We start from the raw sequence: 12,593 nt of genomic DNA on the forward strand, positions 1-12,593 counted from the left end.
TTGGCCCGAGGGCCGCATCACTGAAATGTTTACATACAACAATACAAAAGTATAGTCAAAAATGAAAAAAATGAAGAGTAATATAGTATGCTATTAAAAGTCAATGTATTAACTTTGTTAAAACTGTAATGCAAAGAGGGGTTTTAATAAAATATAAACACCTGTAACTATTCCTTATGTGGTCAGTAACACTGATGATGATCTACACTAACAGTCTATCAACATAGCTGTAATGGCAGGAACTTTTTAAAGTAACTATTCATACAAAATATGTTGCCACTTTTAACAAACATTCTTCCCAACTACTCACAGCAAAGAATCATACATGCTGAACTTCATACCTTAGACTGCTCGTAAAGTCCATGAGGCCCCGCCCCTTCCCCGCCTCTTCCAACCCCTTCCCCAAAGCCCCACCCCAACTCTGCACCCTCCCTGCCCCTATTCCAACCCCTTCCCCAAATCCCCACCCCGACTCTGCTCCGCCTCCTCCCCTGAGCGCGCTATGTCCCCGCTCCTCCCCTCTCCCTCCTGGAAAGTCCTAAGCGCTGCCAAACAGCTGTTTGGCGGCGGGAAGCGCTGGGAGATAGATGGAGGAGCGGAGACCTGGGGCGCGCGGGGGGGGGGGGGAGTAGAGGAGGGGGGCCCGGGGAGCTTGGCTGCCGGTGGAGTCAGCGCCTGTGGCGGGCCACAGGAAATAACTCCACAGGCTGCCTGTTTGAGACCCCTGAACTAGAATAAAGAATGGATTATCAGTAACTTAAAGTCTTTAAATCATCATTTGAGGACTTCAGTAACTCAGCCAGAGGTTATGGGTCTATTACAGGAGTGGATTGGTGAGGTTCTGTGGTCTGCAATGTGCAGGAGGTCAGACTAGATGATCATGGTGGTCCCTTCTGGCCTTAAAGTTTATGAGTCTATCTTATTCCTTCTTCTAGAACCTTAACAGGCCCTCAGTGGTATGAAAGGATTTTCTTTACTAATAATAATAAAAAAAAATCCTCTCTCCATAGTCTTGTTCCAGCCCCTCTGACAATACATATTCCTCCCTAAGCTATTTGTCTAGGAGTGGCTTCATCTTCTTTCATAGTAATATAGTTGTCACTGTGATGGTGCTTTACAGACACTGGACCAGATGAGAAGAGAAACATCTGTGGAAGATGTATCATAGAGGGGCTATAATGGTGGAGCCGAAGGGTTTGGCATATGGGAGGGGGCTCTGGGCTGAGGCCGGAGTTAGGGTGTTGGAGGGGGTACAGGCTCTGGGCTGGGCATGCAGGTTCCAGGGTGGGGTCAGAAATGAGGGATTTCAGGGTGCAGGAAGGAGCTCCGGGCAGAGGGTTGGGGTGGGAGGGGTGAGGGCTCTGGCTGCGGATGCAGACTCGGGGGGGGGGGGGGGGGGGTGGGGGGTTCAGGGTGCAGGAAGGTGCTCCGGGTTGGGACTGAGGGGTTTGGAGGCCAGGAAGGCTGGGGCAGGGGGTTGGGGCCTGGGAGGACATCAGGGGCACAGACTCCAGGCAGAACTTACCTCAGGCGGCTCCCAGAAGCGGCAGCATGTCCCCCCTCCGGCTCCTACATGGAGGCGCGGCCAGGCGGCTCTGTGCACTGCCCTGTCCGCAGGCACCGCCCCCGCAGCTCCCACTGGCTGTGGTTCTCAGCCAATGGGAGTTGTGGAGCCGGCGCTTGGGGCGGGGACAGCGTGCGGAGCCCCCTGGCTGCCCCTACGCATAGGAGCCGTAGGGGGGACATGCCGCTGCTTCCGGGAGCCATGCGGAGCCACGGCAGGCAGGGAGCCTGCCTTAGCCCCACTGTGCCGCTGACCGGACTTTTAATGGCCCGGTCAGCGGTGCACACGGAGCCGCCACTGTCCCTTTTAGACCTTGCGTTCCGGTTGAAAACCGGACACCCGGCAACCCTACTAGGGTTCAGCAGATCAAGAAGAATCTACAGCTGCACTGTTACCCACTTAACCACTAGGAAGGCCTGCTAATTGCAAGATAGATAGTCAGACCTGCTGATTTCCACAGATAAAATCCTGCAGAAGCTGGAAGCCTTTTGAGACCAGAGGGAAGATTATTTATCTGAACCTTAAAAAGTTTTGATAAAGAATATCACTCCAGCAAAAATAAATAGATTTTTAAACTGTATGCAATTGAGCAGGACACTTTAAAAATCATGCAGCATTAATGGAAATAATAATGATAAAATGCAACCAATCCTCTGCTAAACTACAGCATGTGGGATTGATACTGATTTATTATCCCAGTACTTACCATTATAAATAGTCTGACTGTGGCCACGGGGGAAATGAATTTCTATAGAACAGAGATATTCCAAAACTTGCCAAGGTGGTGATTGACTAGAGGAATTCTTGGGGGGCGGGGGCTAGAAGGAAGCTGCACCCAAAAGGTTTAGCAGCTGCAGCCTCAGCTATACTGGTTCATAAAATAACTAGTAACAGAAAATGCAAACCACAAATATATAGAGGAGGAGAAGATACATGCCATGGCTTGAAGTTACTAAACATTCCATGCCAGGAAACAGAAATAATTGAAGTTATTGCTTGTAGGAGTGGAAATCACTTGGCTCCTGTTCTTACAAATAAATCATTTAGTATAACCTATACACCAGCATATTGTGCTCCAAAACTTGCCAACCCTATTGATTTTCAAGCCATTCTGCATTCACTCTAGCACCATTATGATTTAAGCTGATTTAACAGAGCTTTAACACTATTGGTTTCCTTCACTGAACTCTGGTGCAAGCATGAAGAGTTGCTTAAGTACAACATCCTGAAGATAAACAAGGGCACTGCATGTGTAAAACTGGGTTCTAAGGCAGCTGACAAATGCTAGTTCTGTACACCTGATTGGCTGATCAGGGGGTGTGGGGAAAAGGAAGTGCTTGAATTGTCACAAAGCCAGGCCATGAGCTGCAAATGCAGAACCCAATGGAAAAAGGAGGGGAGTTAGTGAAACACCAGCCATCAGTAAGAAGGGAAGGAAGTTCAGAAAACAAATACAAGCCCCTTGAGCCGCCTCTCTTCTAGCCAAACTTTTTTTCTGGCAGTGGGAAGCAACAAATCAATTCTGTTTTGCTCCAAAGGGCAGTTTGTGTTTAATTCGTTGGTGCTGTTACAAATGAGGCAGGAAAATCTGGGAGCTGGAGTTCTGTCTCTGTGCCAGCGTTTTGGTTGGCAAGCAAATTTTAAAACCTGTGTGAAAATAACATAAAACATAGCTGCCCTTGTGTGAATGCAGCCTTTGAACAGAAATTGGCACCTTCCTCACTCATTCTACATCCTTACAGAATTTCTCAAGGGGCTTAATTTAGGTAACAGATTTTGGGTAATTATACAAATGCATTTTTTTCTCTTCTCGTCTCTTTTAATAGATATCGAGATATCTCCCCAGTTCTCACCTTTACGTTGCCATTCTCAGTGTTTCTACTGCCCATAAAGACCATTTCTATACTAGAAAAAGGCTAGCTCGTGTGTTAAAATTCTAGTGTAGATGCGGCAGTTGTAGTTCAAACATACGAACTGTTCGAGATAAAATCCAAGGATGAGCACAGGGTTTAAAATCGACCAGCTAACACATTAAAACTTCAACTGCCTTGGTCTATGTTAAGATTTTAACATGCTAGTTAACATATTAAAAAACACCTTTTTTCGCAGAAAAGACAAAGCTGAAGTCTCCTGGTAGAACTTATCAGTAAGTTGCATCACACTGGATGTGTTGGAGTGTGAAGATACCCAATTTCATAGTGAATGGCAATAGCCCCCTAATGACAATTTATGAGAAAATTGACAATGACTAACCTCACTTTTCTCTTAGTGACTAACTTTCACTTCAGAAGGCTCTCTTAGTACAGGGTAAAACAACAGCCTTTCTAGGATGACAAAACTACAGCTGTCATCTTCCTTCTTAGTACAAGGCACTGTACCACACTGAGGATTTTTGCTGAGGATAATGTATTTACTAGTGTCATAGTTATAAAATTCTTTAGAATTTGCTGGTTATTTAAACTGCATGTTGATAAATCAGCAGTACTGAAATACCAAGTTAAAAAAAAAATCTTTCTTTCCAAAGGAGAATATTGGCAGCTTCTGTAGACAGATAATGAGGCAGTTCCTAAGATGGTATGCTCTCAACTGATTTTACAATGACACTTCATTTGTAAGTCCTTTAGAAGGTGTGTGAGGGACGGGGGTGGTGGGGATATGGGAGGTGGGGGATTCAGAATACCATTATATAACACGGAGCTAGAAGCTATGTCCAAACAAGAATTGGACCCTCCCTCTTCAGCTGTCACATGCTACCTCCTACCCTGTTTTGTTTTCTCCTTTCCCCATCTTCCACTACAGCGATTAAAACCTAGGGACTATACAACAAATCACGTGGACTGAACTAATAATGGGAAGATTTTATTGTAATGTTTTGGTAGTTTTATTATCATTCACTGCCTGACTTATAGTCACTAGACTCAGGTTTAGGGAATAATATAGAAATCTTGTAAATTTAGCCTATTGCATATTTGTCTTTGTGCACAGAGCTCAGATGCAATAAAGCCAATTTAAAAGTGAAAATCAAACAGGCTGCTTGAAAACGTGTTAAATCCTCAAGATGGTGTTAGATGGCTCCAGGCACAGAGATGCTTATGCACAGCAGCTCTGAAACACTCATAGCTGAATCTTTTCATGCTAGTGCCTCCATATTTCCAGTCTGATCCTTGCAGGGACTGGCAAAATTTGAGAAATCAATAAAAACAACTGGCTTTAGGAGTTGGAATTTATGGCTGTGGAAATGCTGATGGCGTACTGCATCATACTAGGCTCACTATTTCTAGCAGTTTGGTGGCTACCTCCCACCCCCCTCCTGCTTTTCCAGTCTGGTTGCTGCTTTCTCGACATCTGTTTTCCTTCTGCATCACAGTTCCTGCTCAATGGTGCCATCATGAGGGAGACATTGGTACATCACCCCACCAACTTCCCATCAAGTAAAATGCTTCCAACTTTGCAGGAAGAGAAAAACAAAAGATTGATATCTTAATATTGACAAAGAAGAGGTGTTTCTAATGAAACATCTGAAGTTCCCATATCTAACAAGTGAACACATGTAATATAGTATATATTTGACTTAAAAAATAATGCAAAAGGAACTACATGATCAAAAGAAAAGAGGAGGGAAGAAGTATTATAACAAAGGGGAAAGTGTCCAAATAAAGCCTCTGAACATCCGTGGGCCATGTCTGTAATGCTCAAGTATGACAAACTATCATGTGAAAAATACAAGATGTGGTTTAAGATGTTGAATTGTGCTCTTTTCTTCATTTTAAAATAAGCCAAATCCTACATCCAATGTGTCATTAACACTTGCTAGGTCAGGCTTTTTTCCTGTTACCAGATTTTAATAGTATGTGGCTCTGTACAGCACACTTCACACCTGAAGTATCTCAAACACCTAAACAACTTAATGAGTTAGGTGTTAGATTCAGGTAGGGCAGCCATTTTGTGCTCAGCAATCACTTTCATGCAGATCTGTATATAAACATCTGCATTTACAGGGAAAAAGAGTGCCACTGGATTTTATATTCTTTCCTAAAAAGCAACAGAGGGTCTTGTGGCACCTTTAAGACTAACAGATGTATTGGAGCATAAGCTTTCGTGAGTGAATGCCCATGTACATGCTTCTGACAAAGTGGGCATTCACCCACGAAAGCTTATGCTCCAATACATCTGTTAGTCTTAAAGGTGCCACAGGACCCTCTGTTGCTTTTTACAGATCCAGACTAACACGGCTACCCCTCTGATACTATATTCTTTCCTGTAAACCAACAGAAACTGGTAGATATGACACTCCAACAGAAAATGAAATCCTCTCTCAAATCACCTATTAACCCTCATTCCTTCCAAGAATTTCTCTTCTAACTTCAAGTTATCCAGCACCAGCATGCACATGGCGCAGATGCTTGCACTTACAAACAGCCCCACTGACGTCAATAGGGTTCTCTGCAGGTATCCTCTATCCTGATCTGTTTGCTGGATGGGAGCCTTCAAGTAAAAGTTCTTAAGGGCAGGGACATGTACTAAGATAAGGGCATGACCATAAAAACACATACTCTGGACTGAAATGCTCACTATTGTGAGTAGTTCTATTGAAAACAGTGGGCCCACCTGTCCTAGAGGATACTAGGTGCCGTAGTAAATGTTTGAAGGACCCTTGTCACTTCTCTCCCACACCCCTTTTTAATATAATTATTACTAGATAAATTCTTACCCAAAGTACAGTAACTTTATAGTACAGTAATGTCCTAGTACTGTATTGCATTGTCAACAAAGAGGTGGAGCTCAACTCCTGGTTTTTAATCGGATTAGCCATAAGCACACACATGGTCTACACAAACATTAGGAAAGAAGGGTCTGCCCACTCAGCCAATCTCTTTTGGGGAGAAAGCAGTAACATAATTCAGAGCAATGACTCAGAATCTTTACCATCAAGCCGCACATTATTCAAAGCAAGTGAGCTTAGGCCCCTACCTTCATGTATGCTAGAGAGAATATTGGCTATATCGACAACCATAAATGTAATTCTAAAGTATAGGGAATGTCTCAAGTGGATGATCATGCTTTTTGTGAATGTAGATTATCCAGATGTGGAAAGCCTGATCTTAATTGACCCTGGAATGACCCACAAGACTGCACAAGAACAAAATGGGGCTTGGACTCAAGGGGAGCCTTCTTCCTCTGCCCCCCCCCCCATTCTGTCTCTTCACGTTTCCCTTTTGAGTCCCTGTCTCCCTCCCATTTTATTTTCCTCAGCCTTTCACCCTGCACTTCCTTGAGGCCTGTTATTCTTTTCCCCCCACTCTGTCCTTCTCACATGCCTGCCAGACCCTGAGGCAGCCAGCGGCACTCACTCATCTCCTCCATTCTCAGTCAGTCCACACTAGCTGGGCATTTCTGGGTCTGGGAGAGGTCATGGAGAATAGAGGAAAAGAAACAAGCTCTCTGCCTTCAGTGGTGCTGGTGCCACAGCGGCCTCCCCACAGTCCGATAGTTCCTCCATCTTGTTATTTTAGACCAAAAAAAAAAAAAGTTTTGTTCTTTATGTACATTATTTTCCCTGGTAAATCTAAGTTGTATTAGGTCACAAATCTTTGATTACAATGGACCCAATTTTGAAGTCCTTACACAGGTAAAACTCTCACTTAAATGTCACTGTCTGATGCAGGATTTAGCCCCATGTGATTAGTGGAAAGTTTTACTAGAGTTTAGCAGATGGCGGATGCTGTGCAGCCAAAGCTATGAATATGAGAGATGTGTTGGAAAAGAGAAGCCTGTTTCTTCCAAGACACAGTGCAGTGGTTTTAAATTGTGAAATTAATTTTGAAACATTGCTTTTAAGTGCATGAATACAGAGAATAAAAGCTAATTAATGAAAAGGCAGAAATGGCAGTTAGATATCTTATTCCTGTTGGATGTCAATAAGTTAGGTGCCTAACTGCCATTTATGCCTTGGATTATCTCCCCCTGCAACTTTATACCCATCCCTGCCACACCACAGAAGGAGGTTCACCCTGCAGTCAGTTTAAAAAGCAAAGACAACGGGGCCTTAAGTAGCTATAACAGAGTTACCAGGGTTTTTGTTCTGAGTACCAAAAATTGCTCAGAGTCTATGCAGGAGGAATGCTGATTTATTGTAACTCTCCTAACTGTCACTACAAACAGAAATATGACACTCATGGATGTCACTTCTCAGTTCGAGGCTTATGTTCAGAAAAAGAGTATGAAAGTAATATAGCTAAATTTGATAGCATCAAAAATGTTGGTAGAAAAATACCTTATTTCCCAATTTGCTTGTCTTCTATAAAACACTGAAGTGTAACGTAGTTTCATAGTACTAGTAGAAGTAGATCTTTCCTTTGCCACATATGCTTTGCAGAACTGTTAGATGCTTTCGGCTTGCTTTTTAAATTTGTGTTGCTTTTTTGTGTAATTTATCATAGCTTGAGGGCACAATCCCCTTGATGTCACTCCTTAAATACTAAAGGTTCAATTTGTTCTTTATTGTGTTGTTGCACCGACATCTCCCCTTGCAGCAACATGTCTTTCAGTCTAAAGTAAGATGACAAACCTACGGTTCTTTTTAAGACTATTTTAACTCTGTTGAGGTAATTCTTTCCTTTGGGACTTAAGTAGATGTCAATTAAGTTGAATTTTTGGGTTATGATGTTTTATAATGAACATGGACTCAAATGAACTTTTAATATAAACAATGTCTCCCCCATCCCCCCACCAATGCACTTACGGTCAGAAAAACATGTCTATGACATCTTCAGTCTATGTCCAGTCATCTCTGCTTATCATGGTGACAAGGAGAGTTTTTACTTAAACTTAATTTTTGTTAGTTTTGCAGAGTATGGTTATATTCTCACTGTAGAGTATTTATTATTGGTGAAGATACAGACCTGGAAAGAATCCATCTGGACTTTCAGACCACTTTTCAGAGTGTCTGGTTAGCTAGAGTTAGAAAAAAATTCTTGATTTGACTTAATTAAAATGTAGTAATTGTTTAAAAAACAGCTAACGATGGATACATAGTGGAACAAGCAACCTCAACTGTACGTATGTAATATTCCCTCACCTGTTGCCCAATGTCATCGCTCCCCTTGTGATGTCTCATTCAACACCACATGGCAAAGGTCTGTCAGTTCTTCAAATGAAGCAGTAAGAATGCCTCTGGCATTATACTAGTCAAGGATGGTCTAGGCATGCTTAGTCCTACCTCAGTGAGATGGACTAGATAAGCTCATGAGGTCCCTTCCCGGTCTACACATCTATTATTCCAAAAGACAGTCTATTATTCTAATATTCTAGTACAGGGGTCGGCAACGTTTGGCACGCGGCTCGCCAGGGGGCCGGGCCAGTTTATTTACCTGCTGACGCGGCAGGTCCGGCCCCCATTGGCCCGGGACAGCGAACCGCGGCATGTGGGGGCCGCGATCGGCCGAACCTGCCGCGTCAGCAGGTAAATAAACTGGCCCAGCCCGCCAGGGTGCTTACCCTGGCGAGCCGCGTGCCAAACGTTGCCGACCCCTGTTCTAGTATTATTCTAATACGTTTGCTTGAAAACTAAGTACTGAGCATTCTCTCTCTCAGGTGCTTGACTGGCAGTTCCTTGCTCACAAACTCGGGGCTAAATGATTGTGGGGATGAAAAGGAATTTCCCCCCAGGTCAGATTGGCAGTGACCTTGAGGGCTTTTCACCTTTTTTTGCACAGTTTGAGTATGGGTTAGGTGCCAGGATTATCTGAGTATATAATTTCCCTGCCATTGCAGAGATCTCAGGCACTGATGCACCTCGGTCCCTCCTATTCTCAGCTTGCAACATATAATTGTCTAGTCTTCTGTAGGTTGTAATACTTTGGGCTAATTTCAGTTGTTGGGTTAGTGTGAAGGTGCTGGATGGCGCTGAGGGCCTGTGCAATGTAGTCTGACCTCCTATATGATTGGGTGGTGCCTTCTGGCCTTAAACTCTATGACTAAGGCCTGGTCTACACTAAGAAATTAGGTCAGCATAATAATGGCACTTAGGGGTGTGAAAAATCCACACCCCATAGCGACACAGTTAAACCAAGCTAGCCCCTGTGTAGACAGCGCTAGGTTGATAGGAGAATTCTCCCATCAATCTAGCTACTGTTTCTCGCAGAGGTGGACTACCTGTGCCGATGGGGGAACCCCTCCCATCAGCACAGGTACAATCTTCACTTAAGTGCTACAGTGGCACTGCTGCAGAGTTTAAAGTGTAGACACTCAGTAGCAGATAGTGATTCTGATAAAGGAAAACAAATTTCCATGATCCCCTCGCTACTGAATATAATTATACTTAGCAGAATAAATTTAACATAGTCCTTTTCTAGAATTACATTATTAAAAAAAAAAAAAAAAAAAAGACAAAGCAAGCTAGTTATCTAAAGCATCAAAGGAACTGACCAACGCGCTGAAGTTACCTATAAAGATATCTTCCTAGATATAAAGCTGAATTAAATAAGTGGAGCAGAATTACAGCAGGTAAAACAGAAAACTACTTAATATTTTTCAAAAAAACTTCAACATGGGAGCTCCCAATAATGTTTACCCATCATGGCCAGCCCCAAACAGACACATTGACATATGTTGTAAAGACTATGTATTTTTCCTATTCCCTTTAAAACTTATCTGCTCTTAAAGTTTTGCTTTGCCCTTTTTTCAGTCACAGCTTCAATTAGATTAGAAAGCTATTTCAACTCCTTCACATTTAGCCTTGTAATTTAATGCCAAACTTGTGATACTCTAATAGGCTTTAATTTTCGAAGGGCAGGTGCTCATTACTTGGACAGTTTCCTTTCTTTAAGGTGTCATGTTTGCCTCAATTTCTAGATGTCCATCACAATCACTAGGTGCTTCTGAAAATCTGGGCCCCAGGTTCTCATCCTGATTCTATCACTGACTTGTGCACTCTCGCTCTCTGTGCTTCTGTCTAAACCTTGTAGCAAGTGTGGTCCTGTTTCCTCTGTGAGCAGGGTCACACTTCAATTAAGATTGATGGAGATGACTGATGAGAACACCATTACCATGCACTCCTTACAAGGCACCTGAAGGATAAGAAACAGCCATAATTCAGTACCAACAACTGAGAGGATGTAAAAGTTGGAAACACCAGAGATCAAAGTACAAGATAAAAAAATGGCATCTCAAAACCAAAAATGTCCATATTCCACTTTTTGTCTTTCCAGCTTGCCATCTTGTTCAGATTCAACATTTTGCAAATAATGCCATGTACAAGTTAAACAAATGTAACAACCACCTCTCTGTAATGGGATGCAAGGAAGATGTAGAAAAGTCCAAGTAGTACATCCTTGCAAAACAAAACAGCTCTCTGCCCCTGGCCCAAACTAACCAACCAACCAAAAAAAAAAAAAACCAAACCCAAGTAAGGCCTAATCTGTTTCCATGTCCATTAAGTACTAGTAGCATTGTGAGAAGGGGACCACCTATCAGAGTGATCATTGTAGTTGCTCTGACCAACATGCTGCATCTGTGTCTGGATGCTAACGGAGAAGTAACATGCCTGCTCAGTGGTTTCTGACTCTGTGGTAATCAGCTCTCCACAGCTCATTGTAAAAGAAGCTGCACACCTTCTTAACAGTTTTCTTGATAGCCAACTCCAGCTGTGGACTCTGAAACTGTTGATGTGGCATATGTGTAGACTACTCCCATGCAGCGACCATAACATGCCTGACTTGTTCATTATTGATTCTAGTTATTCAGTAACTTACACACCCCCACCTCCAGGCATTGCAGTATCAAACTGCCTCCCAGGTACTGTGTACCATATAGTTAAAAACAAAGAAACAATATTTCTTTCCAGCTGTAGGAGAAATAGCTTGGTTACTTCCTAGGGTTTTATTAATTTGTTTATATAACTGGGTGTGTTGTGTTGTTTGAAGAAACTAAGGGGAAGCCAAATCAGAAGAACATTTTGCTTTTATTTCTGAAAGCAGGCATGGAACCTATTCACATACTTTATTCTCATGTAACTATGAGCCATGATTCAGTCCTCAGAGCAGCTCATTTTACACCATTCTGGAAATATATCCCAAGATGGTTTACCCTACCTGCCATCTTTATAAGTAATTTGTACTCTGGAAAAAAGTGTCTATATTGCTATCTTTCCAGAATGCACAACAATGCAAGATAGAAGAAGTTAGAAATAGATATTTGTATGTCAGGTGATTTAAATCTAGCATGGGATATATACATTCCCTTAGTGGAAAAACCACTAACAAAACTCTTCCTTTTACCACAATCTCACACAGAGTAGGAGATTACTTAATTTAGACTTTGAGAAGAGAAATATTGTTGTATCTTTGCCTCTGCTTGGGTTCTTTGGCATACTTGACAATGCTTCTGATTTTTATTGCTTTAACTCATCCAATGCCAGATTGTCTCTTGGCCTCTAACATTCCAGCCAGAATAGGCTGGCTTGGCTCTCCCTTTAGTCTATCACTGCCACTGTTTAATAGGCCACAGACCTTCAGCTGTCCCTTATCTTCTGTCAGTCCAGAAAGAAGCTAGGAATTGAAACCAAAGCATTTGTCTCTAGTCAGAGCACAAGGATGCTCTATGTCTCAATTTTCACTATATTAAATGAATTAGATTCCTGATAGTAATTTGAAATTCCTGAAAAGCAGCCGCTCCTCTTAAAAACCTATGTTCTATATAATTGTATGTGATGTATCATCACTCAAGAGCAAACACAACCCCACCAAAAGTGGTCTTAAAGGTTTATTAATCTGTAAGACTTATTTTAAAAATGGAAAGGTAGGTTTTGTGCAAAGGATTAGAAGTCCGTACATATTTTATAAACCTTTCCAGTTACTTACACATTTTCATGAACTTCCTGTACAATTTTTTACTTTGGTAATTACAGTAAACATTTTGAACGTTAGCAAAAAAAAAAAATTTTTAAAGGCCCTGTATCTTGCTAAACTCAGAATGCCAATCCCACAAGTTGCTGACAACCTCTATGTTAGGAGTTGAATGCTTTCAACTC

This window comes from Terrapene carolina, unplaced genomic scaffold, assembly GCF_002925995.2.
Source record: "Terrapene carolina triunguis isolate 2854851 unplaced genomic scaffold, T_m_triunguis-2.0 Scaffold232, whole genome shotgun sequence".
In the NCBI taxonomy this organism is placed as follows: Eukaryota; Metazoa; Chordata; order Testudines; family Emydidae; genus Terrapene; species Terrapene triunguis.